Source organism: Bubalus bubalis, chromosome X (genome assembly GCF_019923935.1).
Source record: "Bubalus bubalis isolate 160015118507 breed Murrah chromosome X, NDDB_SH_1, whole genome shotgun sequence".
Classification (NCBI taxonomy): domain Eukaryota; kingdom Metazoa; phylum Chordata; class Mammalia; order Artiodactyla; family Bovidae; genus Bubalus; species Bubalus bubalis.
In genome coordinates this window covers 22,033,729-22,052,569 of record NC_059181.1, presented here as the reverse complement: position 1 = coordinate 22,052,569, position 18,841 = coordinate 22,033,729, and positions in this window count along the sequence as shown.

Sequence of the window (18,841 nt, the reverse complement as noted above, 5' to 3'; positions counted from 1 at the left end):
GGTTAAAAAAGTGTGAAATAACAGGAGTCCCAGGCAAAGAGTTGAAAGGAAACAACCCTCCTAGATTCATGGCTCTGTCCAACAGAATTTTCTTCAATGATGGAAATGTTCTACATTTGTACTAGCCGATGAGGAAGATGCACATGAGGTTATTGCCATTTTATGTATACCTGTGGCGGATTCATTTTGATATTTGGCAAAACTAATAAAATTATGTAAAATTTAAAAATAAAATAAAATTAAAAAAAGAAAAAACTAGAGGAAATCTATTAAAATCATAATTATGTATTAAGAAAAACTATAAAAAAATAAATAAAATCTCACCTTCAAAAAAAAATTAATTTAAAATGTATTTCCTTGGTTTATATGAAATGGCCATAGGTAGCTAGTGGCTATTGGATTAGAGTGCTATTAGGAGTTCAGAAAGAAGCGATGATTTTCATTACTGAAAAATCACCAAATAGAAATTTTGCCTTTAATGTTTCACTTTTGTTTTTTTCTGGTGTCAGCCTTGCTCATCTGGAAGTCACCCCATGGATTATCAGAGGCAATGTTTTGCTGAACAGTTCTAATAATAGTGTATCTAAGGGGCTCTGAGCACTTCACAAACATCATCTCATTAATTCCACCAAACTCCCAATGGGACAGGTGAGGACTACAGATAATTATGTTTAATTTTATAAAAGAGGAAAACAAACACTAGTCTAAAATGTAAATTATTAGCAGCAAAGGCCCTTCTGGAATCCCACTGTTATCTTCTTTACTTTCTTTGTCCTTTATAGGAAGAACTTAGTATTTTCTCATGTCAGAAAAAAGATTCCTCAGACATGTTATGATTAAATGAAAAACCTGTCACATCCAGTTATAGGTAGAGTATTATTTGATTAATTCAATTCAGTTCAGTTCAGTCGCTCAGTTGTGTCTGACTCTGTGACCCCATGAATCGCAGCATGCCAGGCCTCCCTGTCCATCACCAACTCCCGGAGTTCACCCAGACTCACATCCATCGAGTCGGTGATGCCATCCAGCCATCTCATCCTCTGTCGTCCCCTTCTCCTCCTGCCCCCAATCCCTCCCAGCATCACGGTCTTTTCCAATGAGTCAACTCTTCACATGAGGTGGTCAAAGTACTGGAGTTTCAGCTTTAGCATCAGTCCTTCCAATGAACACCCAGGACTGTTCTCCTTTAGGATGGACTGGTTGGATCTCCTTGAAGTCCAAGGAACTCTCAAGAGTCTTCTCCAACACCACAGTTCAAAAGCATCAATTCTTCAGCGCTCAGCTTTCTTCACAGTCCAACTCTCACATCCACACATGACCATTGGAAAAACCATAGCCTTGACTAGACGAACCTTTGTTGGCAAAGTAATGTTTCTGCTTTTGAATATGCTATCTAGGTTGGTCATAACTTTCCTTCCAAGGAGTAAGCGTCTTTTAATTTCATGGCTGCAATCACCATCTGCAGTGATTTTGGAGCCCCCAAAAATAAAGTTTGACACTGTTTCCACTGTTTCTCCATCTATTTCCCGTGAAGTGGTGGGACCAGATGCCATGATCTTCGTTTTCTGAATGTTGAGCTTTAAGCCAACTTTTTCACTCTCCTCTTTCACTTTCATCAAGATGATGCTGTGAAAGTGCTGCACTCAATATGCCAGCAAATTTGGAAAACTCAGCAGTGGCCACAGGACTGGAAAAGGTCAGTTTTCATTCCAATCCCAAAGAAAGGCAATGCCAAAGAATGCTCAAACTACCGCACAATTGCACTCGTCTCACATGCTAGTAAAGTAATGCTCAAAATTCTCCAAGCCAGGTTTCAGCAATACGTGATCCATGAACTTCCAGATGTTCAAGCTGGTTTTAGAAAAGGCAGAGGAACCAGAGATCAAATGGCCAATATCTGTTGGATCATCGAAAAAGCAAGAGAATTCCAGAAAAACATCTATTTCTGCTTTATTGACTATGCAAAGCCTTTGACTGTGTGGATCACAATAAACTGTGGAAAATTCTGAAAGAGATGGGAATACCAGAGCACCTGACCTGCCTCTTGAGCAATCTGTATGCAGGTCAGGAAGCAACAGTTAGAACTGGACATGGAACAACAGACTGGTTCCAAATAGGAAAAGGAGTTTGTCAAGGCTGTATATTGTCACCCTGTTTATTTAACCTATATGCAGAGTGCATCATGAGAAATGCTGGGCTGGAAGAAGCACAAGCTGGAATTGAGATTGCTGGGAGAAATATCAATAACCTCAGATATGCAGATGATACCACCCTTAAGGCAGAAAGTGAAGAAGAACTAAAAAGCCTCTTGATTAACATTTGGTTAAAACAACTAAATAAGTATTTCCTTCTCTTTTCCACTGTAAGACTTTGGACTGTACTTGTGAGTAACCAAGATGGTTAGAATATGCTAATTGACTAGAGTACCAAATCTTCCTCAACTTTTGTTTGCCTTCCTTCTCGCCTCTTACAGGGATATAATATACTGGTATTTAAGAAATGTATTTGCTTTATACATTGTTCTTATGAGAGTGATCTGGAAGCATAGTGGTATACTAACCAAAGATCCATAGGCACTGACAAGTTCCATGAAACCTCTTTATTCATATCATGGATATTTGTGAAGCCCTTAATATGAGTCAAAAGTATGCTTTGGAGCATGTATACAAAGGCAGCAAGACCATGTAAAATTTCTGCCCTTATGTTTAAGGAGCTGACAGATATTAATCAAATAATTAAGAATCTGCCTGCCAATGCAGTAGACATAAGAGTCACAGGTTTGATCTCTGTATTGGGAAGATCCCCTGAAGGAGGGCATGGCAACCTACTTCAGTATTCTTGCCTGGAGAGTCCCATTGACAGAGGAGCCTGGCAGGCTACAGTCCATAGGGTTGCACAGAGTTGGCCACAAATGAAGAAGCTTAGCATGCACACATATACAATTTCATCTTTGCAGGTGCCATGGAGGAAGAGTTACCTGGGTTTGTAATAGGGAAAGTTGATGTAGTCAAGGAGACCAGGGATGGTTTGTCTTGAATAGGGGCCAAGAGCTAAGAGCTAGAGGATGAATAGGAACTGAGTAGGTAAAAGACAGAATGAAGAGAACATTCTAGTTAGAAGAAACAGCATGTGCAAAGTCTGTGAGTTAGCATGGAGCATGGTCAGTGGGAGAGACTGAAAGAAGACTGTTATTGGGGAAGCACAAAGAGAAAGTGAGTTGGGTGCAGCATAGGGTTGGAGAGGTTGGCAGGAGCGAGACCAGGCCACACCTGCAGGCTAATTTAAGGAGATATATTTTCACCGTGTTGGAGAAGGAGATGGCAACTCACTCCAGTATCCTTGCCTGGAGGATCCCAGGGATGGGGGAGCCTGGTGGGCTGCCATCTCTGGGGTCGCACAGAGTCAGATACAACTGAAGTAACTTAGCAGCAGCAGCATTTTCACCTTGTGAGCAGTGGATGTCATTGAAAGGTTCTTGGTTGGGGTTGCAACCCAGGACAGAATTACATTTTCAAAAGAGCACATTGGTTGACTGTGGTGAATAGAGAGAAGTTTGAAAGGTGGTCATATCAGGAGGTGGTGTGGAGCTGGTTTAATATTTATTTTTTGTACCTGGATTTATTCTGAGGCAGTTGGGCAATCTGAGAACTTGCCCTTAACCATATTTTTCATATATTGCATGGTCTTTTGGCCTAATGGGATGCTCTTAGTTTTTTGATAGAACTAAGGACAGCAGTAGTTGGGGGGGGGGCGGAATGAGAGGATTCTGGCCTACAGTGTAGCAGTAATACTTTCTGTGAGTGATGATTTTAGTATCTTAGGGTCTTTTCTTTTTCCTTTTTTGTTGCTAGTTTTCTCCAGAAATAGTAGACACCATTATTTTATTTTTCACTTTGATATCTTGAATCCTTCTAACATATGCTGATTTGAAAGTACTATTTCAAATTCCTGTCCTGCAGATTTTTTGTCTTATTGTGTTCCAGGCTTTGAGAGCAACTCCAGATTTAATACAAGGGTTTCTGGGTTCATGCTTGAAATACGATAATTTCAGGTGATTTATATAATAAAAAGGAAAAAGATCCAAAGGTTCTATTGTGCTTTTATGTGTGTCTATTACCATGCTTGTTCATTCTCATTTGCATTACAGTTATTTATACACTCATATTAAGCTCTTTCTGCAGCTCCACTTGCCTTCCCTTTCACCTCCTACTCATCCTTCAGATTTCATGTTATCACAGGGAAGGCTTCCCTGACCTCTCTGACTAGGATGCTTTCCTATTTTATACACTTTTGTGGCACTGTGATCACTTATACTAACTCCTCTGCTATGTGAACAGTGTGTCTGCTGGATGGGGAGGTTGTTGGAGGCTTGAGTCTTGCCCTTGACTGTGCCCACCATTGGGTCCACTGCCCCCAGCACAATGCCTGGCACAGAGGCACTCAGTATTTGCTAATTAATGAACAAAGACACCTACATGAATGTCCTTGAGGTCAGGGAATTTTTGCTTCATGGTTGACCTGCTTGTTTCTCTCAACAGTTGAAGAATTGCTGTAAGCTTCCAGCAGGCTCCTGGGAAACCAGCCCCCACCCCACTTTGGTGCATGTTGTTGGCTCTGGCAGCTACTGCAGCTCCAGGTGTCTCCTGTAGTCCCAGGTAGCATCCCTAGCTCCAGGCTCCTGGTGGTTACAGAGCTCTTGAAAACTCAGGTTCCTGTATAACCCCTGCGTTACCAGGCTCCCAGCTGGGTTCTGGCACTGGATGGTTGCCAAGGCCTCACTCATGCCACTAGGCTTCTGGCATATCCCAGGACTTCCCAGCCTCTGTGGCCCTGGGAAGTTCCCCAGGTTCCCAATCAGCCGCTGTGAACCCAGGCTCCTGTGCAGGCCTAGCACTAAGCCTATTCCATGGACCCAGTCATCAGGCTGGTCCCTGTGCCCATGTACCAGGCCTGCCCACCTACTGACAGGCACCAGACTTGCCTGTCCAAGGACTTTAGCAGCAAGAATGCCCATCCAGACCACCAGATGGCCCAACCAGAATCTCTGGACAGGCTGACGGGTTAGGGCTTTGCCTGCCAAGCCAGTTCGTAAAAACTGAGAGTCATTTACCCTCTCAAACATACAGACACCAGTGTAAGGCCACATGAATCATGAAAAATCAAGGAACCATGACACCACCAAAGGAAATTCTTTATTTTAAGGAAATGAAAAGTCACTCCACAGAATAGGAGAAAATACTTGCAATCTATCTATTTGATAAGGGGTTAATATCCAAGTTATATAAGGAACTCATAGAACTCATGCATTGGAGAAGAAAATGGCAAAAACAAACAAACAAACAAACAAACCACAAACACACAATCTGACTAAAAAATGGGCAAAGGATTTGAATAAACTTTTTTCCAAAAAAGACATACAAATGGCCAACAGGTAAATCAGAAGATTGCTCAACATCATTAATCATCAGGGAAATGCCAATCAAAAACATAATGAAACATCACCTCACATCTGTTAGAATGGCTGTTATCAAAAAGTCAAGAGACAACAAGTGTTGACGAGGATGTGGAGAAAAATAAACCCTTGTGTACTGTTGGTGGGACTATAAGTTTGTGCAGCCACTATGAAACCAGATTGGAGACTCCTCAAAAAATTAAAAATAGAACTACCATATGATCCATCAATCCCATCTCTGGATATATAGTTGAAGGAAAAGAAATCACTACTGTGAAGATTTATCTGCACCCCTATGTTCATTGCAACATTAGTCACAGTTGTGAAGACATGGAAATAACCTAAGTGTGCATCAATAGTGGAGAAGGCAATGGCACCCCACTCTAGTACTCTCTTGCCTGGAAAATCCCATGGAGGGAGGAGCCTGGTAGGCTGCAGTCCATGGGGTCGCTGAGAGTCAGACACGACTGAGAGACTTCACTTTCACTTTTCACTTTCATGCATTGGAGAAGAAAATGGCAACCCACTCCAGTGTTCTTGCCTGGAGAATCCCAGGGACGGGGAAGCCTGGTGGGATGCCGTCTATGGGGTCGCACAGAGTAGGACACGACTGACGCGACTTAGCTTCTGTGTATCAATAGATGAATGGACACAGAAAACGTAGTATATATCTACAATGGAATATTATTCAGCCATAAAAAGGAAGGAATCCTGTCTTTTGGGACACTATGGGTGGACCTTGAGGGCATTATGCTAAGTGAAATGTCAGATGGAGAAACACAAACACTGTATGTTCTCACCTATACCTGGAACCTAAAAAAGCTGAATTCATAAAAACAGAGTACCGTAATGATTGCCAGGGACTTAGGGATTGGGGAAATATTGGTCAAAGAGAACAAATTGCAACTTTAAGTTGAATAAGTTTTGGGGATCTAAAGTACAGTATATGGTAATTATAATTAATAATACTATATTATTTATATTCTTAAAAGCTCCTATGGGAGTATACCTTAAATGTTATCACCACAATAAAATGGTAATTATGTGAGATGAAGGAGGTGCTAACTAACCTTAGTTTGGTAAATGTTTCATATTATATATGTGTATCAAGTCATCATATGGTATACCTTCAATGACATATGTTATATGTAAATAACATGTCAGTGAAACTGCAAAAAAAAGAATTTATGTAAAACCTCTATTATTTCTCTCTCCTTTTTTATTTAAGTGTAGTTGCTTTAAAGTGTTGTGGTAGTTTCTGCTGTACAGGAAAGTGAATCAACTATGCATATACATATATCCTCTCTTGTTTAGATTTCCTTCCCATTTAGGTCACTACAGAGCACTGAGTAGAATTTCCTGTGCTATACAGTTGGTTCTCATTAGTTATCTATTTTATGCATAATAGTATATATATGTCAATCCCAGTCTCCCAATCCATCCCACCCACCCCCTTCCTCTTTTGGTATTCATATGTTTGTTCTCTATGTCTGTGTCTCTATTTCTGCTTTGCAAAATAGATTCATTTATACCATTTTCCTGGATTCCACATATATGCATTAATATACGATATTCACTTTTCTCTGACTTACTTCATTCTGTATGACACTCTCTAGGTCCATCCACGTCTCTACAAATGGCACTATTTCATTCCTTTTTATGGCTGAGTAATATTCCATTGTAAATATACCCCACATCTTCTTTATGCATTCATCTGTTGATGTACATTTAGGTTGCCTCCATGTCCTGGCTATTGTAAATAGTGCTGCAGTGAACACTGGGGTGTATGTACCTTTGGAATTATGGTAAAATCTATATTATTGATTTCTATCTCACATGTAATTTTTAGCAGACATGCCAATATCCAAGTGGACATAGTTTTCCACTTATAATAAATATATTAAATATCGCCCATTTAAAATGGGAACAAGATACTAAACAACATAAAATATACAGGAATATAGTGAACTGGTTAAGAGCATGGATTCTGAAACCAAACTATTTGGATTCGAATTATGGTACTGGAGCTTACTTACTGTAAGGCCATATGCAAATTATTTAACCTCTCTGTGCCTGGTTACTCATTTTTGAAATGAGGATAATGATTCCTGCCTCAAATAATGCTATGAGTTGTAAATAAGTAAATTTATATAAATAGGTAAACTCATTTTATAGCAATGCCTTGTGTAAGTGTTAGCTGTCATTATTATGTGACTGTTGTTAGGAAAAAGGAGAGGCTATGAACAAAAACGTTTAAGTTCCTCCATGGCTCCTTTCTTGTTAACTTGAAAATAAACCTCACAATGTTCTCAGTTGATATTTTTTTCTCAATACATTGATTTGATTTTTTTTCAGTTCCCACATTTTAATATCATGCAGATGACAATGGAATTATGTTGTTTTCCCACCAAAATTTACTGTAAATGCTGAAAAGTCAGTGAAAACTAAGGATACTGTGATGACATTGATAGTATCAAATTATCTGGGAAACTTTAAGAAGAAGATGTGAGTGGCCCCAAGGCTGCTGGATTAGGTTCCCCAGGGGAAGTGAGTGGTTGTGTATGTGTGTTTTGGGGGTGTGGAAGCTACTGAGCTGGGAGTAATAGGTTTATGTGTATATATTTTACACTTTGTAGTGGAGGGTAATATATACACAGAAAGGCACATACATATCATAAGTGTACAAGTTGAATTTTCAAGAGTGAACACACCCAAGTAAGAAATAGAACATAACTAGCAGTCCAGAAACCCTTTCCCGTCAGTAATCCCCCATCTTGAATCACCATCTTGATTTCTAACACCGTAGATTAGTTTTGCATGTTTTTGCTGTTCAGTCAGATAAAGTGATGCAGTATATACTCCTTTATTTCTGGCTTTTATCCTCAATATTAGGTATGTGAGATTCTCTATATTATTGCATGTAGTTGTATATTACTCATTCACATGCTCTATATTATTTTTTTTGTGTGTGAAAATATATTTTCCCTCCTATTGTCAATGGGCATTTGGGTGAATTCCAACTTGGAGCTACAATGTGCCGCTCTGAGTATTCTAATCCATATTCTGGTGCACACACGTGTATATTTTTGTTGGGCATATGCCTAAGAGTGGAATCGCTGGGTCATAAGGTATGCAGATGTTCAGCTTTAGTAGATTTTATGTGCATTTTTTAAGCTCTAGAGGTGATTCTGATTCCTGGCCAAGGCTGAAAACCACTGATCTATCATATCTACCCAAAAGGAAGGTTTAAAGCCACACTATCAAAGCATGGATGAGCTCATTAAACATGTAATGTTAAGAAGATGAACTGCACGGATCATCCAAACAGCCTCCCAGATAATGCTAATATCTGCGGCTTCAGTAGTTAGCTTGCCATTTCCATGGGGGTCAGGGTGGGTAGGTTAATGCTGGATGCTGGCTCTCTCGTTTTCTTTTCTCCCTCGGTTCGACCCTGATTTCTCTCAGGTTCAGCAAAGTGGAATGCCGAGCGAGAACTGAGACTGAGAGAAAGCGTTGCCAAGTACCGTTAATTATTAATGAAATGAATTTGCATCAAACCAGAGGGTATTAAAATGGCTTAAAATGAGTAGCAAGTTCTTGATAAGGCTTTTCCTTTTCTCAGGTGACTGGAATGATGCACTCGTGTTGGAGCACATTAATTTAATAGAAACACTGCTCCCTCCCAGTGCAGCTTGGAGCTGGATGTAAGCCCAGCCCAGGGACAGCAGGTTCTGGAGTAATTTCTGCTTACGTGGCTTTGGTGAAACCAAGTGATATGAGCAGAACACAGCTGGCTGAAAAAGTGCTTTAAACATAACTCAAAGGAAAACATCCTTTCCCTACCCTACCAGAAGCACTGGGGAGAGAAAAGGATCTTGCTACTGTGTCAGACAGATCTCAGTTCAAATCCCATCTCAGCTTTACCAGGTCTGATGATCTTGCAAATTTCCTGACCTCTCAGAGCCTTTGATTTCTTCATCTGTTAAATGGGATATGTATCCAGACCTCAAGAGATTGTATGTAAAGTGCCTTGTTTCCAGTAGGTACCCAGAAAGTAGCAGTTATTATTTCCCATGGTGCTGTGGAAAACAATGTCGAGAATATACCTGTGTGGTAAAAAGAAAGAGCAGTGGAGAGAAGGTGGTGCTTTGAAAGCCAGTATTCGGACTGATGGCAGGCCCATATTGAAAACAGAGGGGACTTCCCTGGTGGTCCAGTGCCTAAGACTCTGTGTTTCCAATGCAGGGGACCTGGGTTTGATCCCTGGTCAGGAAACTAAATCCTGCATGCTGCAACAAAGACCCGGTACAGCCAAACAAATATATAAAATAAGTCTTTTAAAAAAGAAATGAAAATGGAAATGTTTCCTGCTGCTACAGATCCAAGGAAAGTCTTTAAGTCTGTGTAAAACATAAAGGGATCAGCTACCAGAATTTTTTTTCAGTTCATTACATACACAGGCACACCAGTGTGCCAAGGACATGTGGAAAGCTAACTAAGCTTAAAGACTGGTAAGAATGTCAGGCTACCTGAGCTGGGCATTCTGGACAGGTCAGGGTTATAACTAAATTATCCTATGAGGGACACTGGTCCCACTCAAAGGAAACTCTACTTAGGTGGCCACATTCTGCCCCATGCGTCCCCAGTTTTCCTTGTCTACAGCTGACTAGACCATGGATGAGCATGAAAGCTGGGGCTCTTTAGTCTGTCTTGCTTATCTTTTAAGATCTAATTCAATTGTTACCATTTACAGAAAACTTTCCCTAAGTGTCTAGGTCAGTAGGATAGAACTGACTTAGGGTTGTGACAGAATAAGAAGGAATGAACAGGCAGAGAGATAGATTATTATCCAAGCCCTAGACAAAAATTGACGTGGAAAGAGTGACGGTGACAACAGGGCAACATTTATCAAACACTTATTTGGTGCGAGGCGTTAAGCTCAACACTTTTCATGCATCATCTCTTCTGATAACCATTAAAGAAGATACAATTAGTTCCCCCATTTTAGAGATGAAGAAATCGAAGTTGCAGTTTAGTTCAGTGACTTTCCAAGTTTGAAGCAAGCTCAGATCTCATTGTTTACAATCCCATGCCCTTAAACCACCCCTCCACAGCCTCACCATTGGTGGACCACAATGCCAGTATGGCAGGAGAGCTGGGAACTGATCTGTTGTTGAGTAGAAACCATGTTCAGAGCATTGTGATAGTATTTTTTGTATTCATTCCTTGTATTTAGTTATTTAGACTGGCTTATTTCAAGTTGTGGAAAAAATCACTCCTGTTCAATTGATGGCGATTCGTTTGTTTCATGATTAAAAAGTCATTCTTTTTATATTTAAACAGCACATAATTCAACGAAAGAAATTCTCAGAGCAGCATTATTAGACCCAGGACCATATAATAAACATTTGAAAAGCACTCAGTATTTTTTTAAAAAATGGCTAAACCATTAATTGATTAGTTCAAATACTCTTTATGTGGTGAGGGAGTAATAGAATAACCTATGTTTTAGGGAGAAGTTAAGGAAACCCTAGGAGGTTAATATGTACCCAGGTTCCCCACTGAAAGAGATAATGCAGGCTTCAAATTCAGTATCACCAACTAGTTATATCCAACCAGTTCCTTGGGACTGAACGGGAATAACCCCTGGAGTAGCTGCACACATTACAAAACTGTTCAAATACTTGAATTTTATGGTTTTTGGAGTTAGGTTGACAGACAATTTGATACTGTTCTCAATACTCCCATTCTGTAATTTTAATGCTGGTAGGTTTTCATCAGTTGATTCTCTGCACACTTATTTCTTTTGTAATTATTATGTGTAGACAGTGGATTCCATTCTGGAGACACAACCCTGGGCAAGACAGCTGACTTTGGGAGGCGAAGACAGGGAAACTGTAATTCTGTGGGGCTGATGAGAGCCATGGCGAACACATACACTAGAGAGGTGGTGGGGAGCTATGTGGCATGAAGCTTGTGTCTGCTAAAAGAGCACTTTTCCTGTCCTGGACTCTTTTCTACCAGTTACCAGAACCCAGAATTCTGTAGACCAGTGATTCTCAAATGTTGCTGGGTATAAGAATTACCTGGAAACTTAGTCACATACCAAGGCCCAGGCCCTGTTCACGTTAACAAGAATGGGCTTTTGTGTCCTCATCATCTCTGTATGCGATTCTGACACAAATCTATGTTTGAGAACCATTCCTGTGGGCCAACAGTACACCATTTCACTGGATGCAGCACAGCTGTCCCTGTGGGGGATTGGGGCCACAGACATCCCCACCCCATCCTGCGGATGCCAAAATCCACAGATGCTGAAGTCCTTCTAGAAAATGGTGGAGACCAGAGCCCTCTATATCTGCATGAAGAACCTGTGGATGCACAGGGCCACCATGTGACACGTACGGTGGTTCAGCTATTTTCTATGTTTTCTTTCTGGAGTGTGGAAAAGGACCTGCTACAGGATATCTGATTTCAAGAGACTTTGCCTTGTTTGAAGCTGAATGATTCAAAGTGGGAAAATACAATTTTATGTCTCCTTTTATGTTGGTTACCTTGCCCCTGACCTATATTTTTGGCTTATTGCACTCATGTTTCTTTGAAATCGTTTTCTGAGCAGAGAACATTTTATTGAAAAGTGTTCTTGTGAATTCAAAATGTGGGATTAAGTAGGAAATACCAGCACTAGAACAGAGACAAATACATGATTGAAGACAATATTCCTTTGGGAGAGAATCCCCCTTTCCTAGTTCTTTGTTGCATTTCTATTTCCATTGAGATGGGATTTGAATTAAAACTTTCCCTTCTTGATTATGTGACCTAGGGAAGTTACTTAACCTTTCTGTTTCCACTTGCCTCATCTGTAAAATGGGGATGGTGATAATAACACTACCTTCCTCACAGTGTTGTTATGATGATTAACAAAGTTGACACGTGAAAACACTTAGAACTGGGACCCTACAAAGTGCTAAATGAATGTTCCTGCTATTATGGTTTTCCATCATACTTTTAAAATCTCTTATTCCTCTTTGTATGTCTGTTGCCTTTCTATTTGATGTTTAGGCTAAAGACCAGTAGATTCTGTCAAGATTAATTAAAAACGAATCAGGGCCTCACAAAGATCTAATATGAAATTAAACCAGTTTCATAGATACTGCTAATACTTCTTATAAACATATGATGTTTAGAAACTAGGGATTGAAGTTTAGGAACAGAACCTATAGTCAACCAAGGGCAATGTGAAACTAAGTCAGAATGGCGGGCCAGACCACCTGTATTGATTCTCCAGAACTTTCCCAGAGGAGACCAATGCCTCACTCCTCATCCCCTTCCCAGGTCTTGGTAGAAGGGCCTAGGTGAGAACTACCTGGAGACTGTGTATAGAGTTGGGATAGGGAGTGCTTCTGAGGTGGAACCTGAATTTCAATAAGATGTTGGTTTTCCATTTTGCTTTACTGCAGACTATATGCAGATTCTCCCTCCAAGGGCTTGTTGCCTGTCTGATTCCTTCAGGGTCCCATTGTGGTTGCACAGAAACCACCTGAGCATCTAGCAGGCAGGCTTCGAAGCACGCCTCTACTCCCTCCTTCCCAGATGCTGCCAGAGGGTCCAGGTCCCTGCCTTCAGCTTATGTGTCCTCAGCTTCACAGTGAAGCCCCCCACTCCTGCTTTGCCATCCACTTTTTTTCCCAGTGGTTATGGTTTTTAATTTACCATATATAGCAAAAGGTAAATATTAACATTATTCTGCCATATAGTTTAAGGAAATTGCTTTTATTTTTCTATTTTTTATTTAAATACTAAAAAATTTTTTTACAGTGATATGTTGATTTCTGCCACACAACAACGCCAATCAGCCATAATTATACATACATCCCGGAGAAGGCAGTGGCAACCCACTCCAGTGTTCTTGCCTGGAGAATCCCAGGGACAGGGGAGCCTGGTGGGCTGCCGTCTGTGGGGTCGCACAGAGTCGGACACGACTGAAGTGACTTAGCAGGAGCAGCAGCAGCATACATACATCCCTTCCCTCCCTTGCCTCCCCCATCTCATACTTCCAGATCATCACAGAGCGCTTTTGACATATGCTCATGAATGCTTATATATCCTTTTAATTTCTCTACACTGGGTGTTATAGACATAACACCATAGTGTGCATTATCTATCCTCCTATCAGTGGACCTTTATGTTGTTTCCAGGTTTTCACTGTTATGAACAGTGTTGAAGAGAACATCCTTTCACAAGTCTCCTCTTGCCTGGGTGTTTACCTTACCTGACACTTTTAGTTGATTTGGGCTTCTCTTTTTCAGTATAAAACACTTAAAAACACGTCATCCACTTTAACTATGTTCTCTTTGTAATCCCAAGTTTCCTTTTTAAAAGATGTATATTTATTACCCACTCTCTGCTAGGAAGAGTGATATATATATATATGTATATCTGTTTCTGTACACAGAAACAAAACCACGGATTTGATATATGGACTATGTGGGAAATAGGGAGGATTGGTATACTATATAATTTTTAAATTAATTTTTATTGAAGGATAATTGCTTTACAGAATTTTGATGTTTTCTTTCAAACCTCAACACGAATCAGCCATAGGTAAGCAAAGACATTACTTTGCCAACAAAGGTTTGTCTAGTCAAGGCTATGGTTTTTCCTGTGGTCATGTATGGATGTGAGAGTTGGACTGTGAAGAAAGCTGAGCACCGAAGAATTGATGCTTTTGAACTGTGGTATTGGAGAAGACTCTTGAGAGTCCCTTGGACTGCAAGGAGATGCAACCAGTCCATTCTGAAGGAGATCAGCCCTGGGATTTCTTTGGAAGGAATGATGCTAAAGCTGAAACTCCAGTACTTTGACCACCTCATGTGAAGAGTTGACTCATTGGAAAAGACTCTGATGCTGGGAAGGATTGGGGGCAGGAGGAGAAGGGGACGACAGAGGATGAGATGGCTGGATGGCATCACTGACTCCACGGACGTGAGTCTGAGTGAACTCCGGGAGTTGGTGATGGACAGGGAGGCCTGGCGTGCTGCGATTCATGGGGTCGCAAAGAGTCAGACACGACTGAGTGACTGATCTGATCTGATCTGATGCACATATCTGCTCCATTTTGAACTTCCCTCCCATCTCTTTCCCCATCCCCCCTCTCTGGGTTGACACAGACCCCTGTTTGAGCTTCCTGAGCCATACAGCAAATTCCCGTTGGCTATCTATTTTACATATGGTGATGTAAGTTTCCATGTTACTCTTTCCATACATCTCACCCTCTCCTCCCCTCTCCCCATGTTCATAAGTCTATTCTCTATGTCTGTTTCTCCATTGCTGCCCTGTGTGTAATTTCTTCAGTACCATTTTTCTAGATTCTGTATATATGCATTAAAATACGATATTTGTCCTTCTCTTTCTGACTTACTTCACTCTGTAAATAGGTTCTAGGTTCATCCACCTCATTAGAACTGACTCAAAGGCATTCCTTTTTATGGCTGAGTAATATTCCATTTGGTATATGTACCACAACTTCTTTATCCATTCCTTTGTCGATGGACATCTAGGTTGCTTCCATGTTCTGCTACTGCTGCTGCTGCTAAGTCGCTGCAGTCATGTCCGACTCTGTGCGACCCCATAGACGGCAGCCCATCAGGCTCCACCGTCCCTGGGATTTTCCAGGCAAGAACACTGGAGCGGGTTGCCATTTCCTTCTCCAATGCATGAAAGTGAAAAGTGAAAATGAAGGCGCTCAGTCCTGTTCGACTCTTAGCTCTAGCTATTGTAAATAGTGCTGCAATGAACAATGGGATACATGTGTCTTTTTCAATTTTGGTTTCCTCAGGGTATATGCCTAGGAGTGGGATTGCTGGTGGTTTTATTCCTAGTTTTTTAAGGAATCTCCATACCATCTTCCATAGTGGCTGTATCAATTTACATTCCCACCAACAGTGCAAGAGCATTCCCTTTTCTCCACACCCTCTCTGGCATTTATTGTTTGTAGACTTTTTGACGATAGCCATTCTGACTGGTATGAGATGATATCTTATTGTGGTTTTGATTTGCATTTCTCTAATAATGAGTGATGTTGAGTATCTTTTCATGTATTTGTTAGCCATCTCTATGTCTTCTTTGGAGAAATGTCTGTTTAGGTCTTTTCCCCACTTTTTGATTGGGTTGTTTGTTTTCCTGGTATTGAGTTGTATGAGCTGCTTGTATATTTTGGAAATTAATCCTTTGTCAGTGTCACAGTTTCACTTGCTATTATTTTCTCCCATTCTGAGGGTTGTCGTTTCACCTTGCTTATAGTTTCCTTTGCTCTGCAAAAGCTTTTAAGTTTAATCAGGTCCCACTTGTTTACTTTTGTTTTTATTTCTGTTCCTCTAGGAGGTGTGTCATAGAGAATCTTGCTTTATGTCATCAAGTGTTTGGCCTATGTTTTCTTCTAAGAGTTTATAGTTTCTGGTCTTATATTTATGGATTAATTTATTTTGGGTTTATCTTTGTGTATGTATCTTTGTGTATGGTGTTAGGAAGTATTTTAATTTCATTCTTTTACATGTAGCTGTCCAGTTTTCCCAGCGCCATTTATTGAAGAGGCTGTCTTTGCCTCATTCTATAGTCTTGCCTCCTTTGTCAAAAATAAGGTACCCATAGGTGCATGGGTTTATTTCTGGGCTTTCTATCTTGTTCCATTGGTCTATATTTCTGTTTTTGTGCTAGTACCATATGGTCTTGATGACTGTAGCTTTGTAGTATAACCTGAAGTCAGGAAGGTTGATTCCTCCAGCTCCATTCTTATTTCTCAAGACTGCTTTGACTATTTGGGGTCTTTTGTATTTCCATATTAACTGTGAAATTTTTTGTTCTAGTTCTGTGAAAAATGTCATTGGTAATTTGATAGGGACTGCATTGAATCTGTAGATTGTGTTTGGTAGTCATTTTCACAATATTGATTCTTCCTACCCAGGAACATGGAATTTCTTTCCATCTGTTTATATCATCTTTGATTCTTTCATTAGTGTCTTATAATCTGTGTACAGTTCTTCTGTCTCCTTAGGTAAGTTTATTCCTAGATATTTAATTATTTTTGTTGTAATGGTGAATAGGATTGATTCCTTAATTTCTCTTTCTGATTTTTCATTGTTAGTATATGGGAGTGCAAGTGATTTCTGTGTATTGATTTTGTAACCTGCAACTTTGCTAAGTTCACTGATTAGCTCTAGTAATTTTTTGATACTATCTTTAGGGTTTCCTATGTACAGTAGCATGTCATCTACAAATAGGGAGAGCTTTACTTCTTTTCCGATCTGGATTCCTTTTATTTCTTTTTCTTCTCTGATTTCTGTAGCTAGGACTTCCAGAACTATGTTGAATAATAGTGGGGAAAGTGGACACCCTTGTCTTGTTCGTGATCTTAGGGGGAATGCTTTCAGGTTTTCACCATTGAGAATAATGCTTGCCATAGGCTTATCATATATGGCCTTTATTATGTTGAGGTAAGTTCCTTCTATGCCCATTTTTTGAAGAGTTCTAATCATAAATGGGTGCTGAATTTTGTCAAAGGCTTTTTCTGCATCAGTTGAGCTTATCATATGGTTTTTATCTTTCAACTTGTTAATATAGTGTATCACATTGATTGATTTGCATATATTGAAGAACCCTTGCACTCCTGGAATAAACCCAACTTGATCATGGTGTAAGATCTTTTGGATGTGTTTCTGAATTCTGTTTGCTAAAATTTTGTTGAGGATTTTTGCATCTATGTTCATCAGTGATATTGGCCTATAGTTTTCTTTTTTGTGTTGTATTTGTATGGTTTTGGTATCAGGGTGATGGTTGCCTCAGAATGAGATTGAAGGCATTCCTTCCTCTGCAATTTTTTGAAAGAGTTTTAGAAGGATAGGCATTAGCTCTTCTCTAAATGTCTGATAGAATTCTCCTGTGAAGCCATCTGGTCCTGGGCTTTTGTTTTTTGGGAGATTTTTTTATCACAGCTTCAATTTCAGTGCTTGTACTTGGGTTGTTCATAATTTCTATTTCTTCCTGGTTTAGTTGTGGAAGATTGAACTTTTCTAAGAATCTGTCTATTTCTTCCAGGTTATCCATTTTATTGTCATATAGTTCTTCATAACAATCTCTTATACTCCTCTTTATATCTGCATTGTCTGTTGTAACCTCTCATTTTTCATTTCTAATTTTGTTGATTTGATTCTTCTTTCTTGATGAGTCTGCCTAGAGGTTTGTCAATTTTGTTTATCTTCTCAAAGAACCAACTTTTAGTTTTATTAGTTTTTACTTTTGCTTCTTTCATTCCTTTTTCATTTATTCCTGCTCAGATCTTTATTATTTCTATCCTTCTAGTAATTTTTTTTTGTTGTTGTTCTTCTTTTTCCAGTGGTTTTAGGTGTAAAGTTAGGTTGTCTATTTGATGTATTTCTTGTTTCTTGAGGTAGGATTGTGTTGCTATAAATTTCCCTCTTAGAACTGCTTTTGCAGAATTCCATAGGTTTTGAGTTGCCGTATTTTCATTGTCATTTGTTTCTAGAAATTTTTTTATTTCCCTTTTTGATTTCTTCAGTAACCTGTTGGTTATTTAGAAATGTTTTGTTTAATCTCCGTGTGTTTGTGTTTCTTACAGCTTTTTCTTGTAATTGATATCTAGTTTCACAGCATTGTGGTTGGAGAAGATGCTTGATACAATTTCAATTTTCTTAAATTTAATGAGGTTTGATTTGTGACCCAAGATGTGGTCTATCCTGGAGAATGTTCCATGTGTACTTGAGAAGAAGGTGTATTCTTCTGCATTTGGATGGAATATCTTGAAGATATCAATGAGATCCATCTCATCTAACGTATCATTTAATACTTATGTTTCCTTATTAATTTTCTGTTTTGATGATCTGTCCATTGGTGTGAGTGGGCTGTTAAAGTCTCCTACTATTATTGTGTTACTGTCAATTTCTCCTTTTATGTCTGTTAGTGTTTGTCTTATGTACTGAGGTACTCCTATGTTGGATGCATAGATATTTACAATTGTTATGACTTCTTCTTGGATTGATCCCTTGATCATTATGTAGTGTCCTTCCTTTTCTCTTGTAATCTTTATTTTAAGGATTGTAATGTATTTTGTCTGACGTGAGGATTGCTACTCCAGCTTTCTTTTGCTTCCCTTTTGCATGGAATATATATTTTCCATCCTCTCACTTTCAATCTATATGTGTCTTTAGTTCTGAAGTGGGTTTCTTGTATACAGCTTATATATTGGTCTTTTTTTTTTTAATCCATTCAGCCAGTCTGTGTCTTTTTGTTGGAGCATTTAATCCATTTAAATTTAAAGTAATTATTGATATATATGTTCCTATTGCAATTTTCTTAATTGTTTGGGATTGATTT